The sequence below is a fragment of the Hipposideros armiger genome, unplaced genomic scaffold (genome assembly GCF_001890085.2).
Source record: "Hipposideros armiger isolate ML-2016 unplaced genomic scaffold, ASM189008v1 scaffold_568, whole genome shotgun sequence".
Lineage (NCBI taxonomy): Eukaryota > Metazoa > Chordata > Mammalia > Chiroptera > Hipposideridae > Hipposideros > Hipposideros armiger.
Genome location: NW_017731918.1, coordinates 739,752 through 741,064, shown reverse-complemented (window position 1 = coordinate 741,064; position 1,313 = coordinate 739,752). Strand labels below are relative to the sequence as shown.

Sequence of the window (1,313 nt, the reverse complement as noted above, 5' to 3'; positions counted from 1 at the left end):
AGAATCATATTATCAATAGATGCAGAAACATAATTTGAAAAAAATATTCAACATTCATTTATGATAAAAACTCTCAACAAAGTGGAACTAAAGGGTACATAGCTCAACATAACAAAGACCATATATAAGAAACACAGAGTTAACATCATGCTCAATGGTGAACAGCTGAAAGCTTTTTCTTTTTTTCTTTTTTTAAGAAGGCCTCACCTAGTTCTTACTGAACCAACCTACCAGTGCAGAAGTATATTAAGAGAAAACTCATTTTGCCAATAGTTTCCCAATAAAACATACACAACTGTTCTTTTCAGTGTTATGGTAAGAGCCAAGCAACCTGGATACAGCATAAATATGTGTACCATCTCATGTGCAATTCCTTATAGACCCAGCTTTGTTCTTCTCCAATATCTCCTCCTGGAGTTGTGCCTGATTTAATACCGGTTTGATTTAATACCAGTTTTCATCTGAATCCACTGGGGAATGGGCCGATTTTGCTTTTGTTTCTTGGGCAGGAACCACTTGATCCTAAAAGTCTTGTGAGAAGACATGGCGAGGAAGAGTCAATTGCATGCACTACGATGGTAACAAAAAAGAAAGCCTGAAAACTTTTTCTTTAAGATCAAGAACTAGACAAGGATGTTCACTTTCATTACTTCTATTCAGCATAGTATTAGAAGTCTTAGTCATAACAAACATACAAAGAAATAAAAGCCATTCAAACTGGAAAGGAAGAAGTAAAACTCTCATTATTTGCAGATGACAAAATACTATGCATAGAGAACTCTTAAGATTCCACCAAAGAGGGGGAAGGAAACTAATTTTTTTATTAGAACTAGTAAATTAATTCAGAAAAAGTAGCAGGATACAAAATTAATATTCAGAAATCAGTTGCATTTCACATACCAATAATGAACTATCAGAAAGAGAAATTAAGGAAACAATCTCAGTTTTAATGCATCAAAAAGAATAAAATGCCTAGGAATAAATTTAACCAAAGTGGCAAAGCCCTGTATTTGGAAAACTATAAGACATTGAAGAAAGAAATTGAAGAAGATACAAATAAATGGAAACATATACCATGTTTATGGATAGGGAGAATTAACATAGTTAAAATGCCCATACTACCCAAAGCACTCTATAGATTCAGTGTAATCCCTGTCAAATTATCAATGGCAATTTTCACAGAACTGCAACAAATAATCCTAAAATTTATATGGAACCACAAAAGGCCCTAATTAACAGAGCCTAGAAATAAACCCAAACCTATATGGTCAATTAATCTATGACAAAAGAGGCAAAATTAAAGACAGTCTCTG

General features: G+C 33.3%; 1 pseudogene; it reads right to left on the bottom strand.

Moving 5' to 3' along the window:
- Positions 1 to 374: 374 nt before the first annotated feature.
- Positions 375 to 545, bottom strand: LOC109371391 (60S ribosomal protein L39-like; annotated as a pseudogene).
- Between the last annotated feature and the right edge of the window lie 768 nt (positions 546 to 1,313).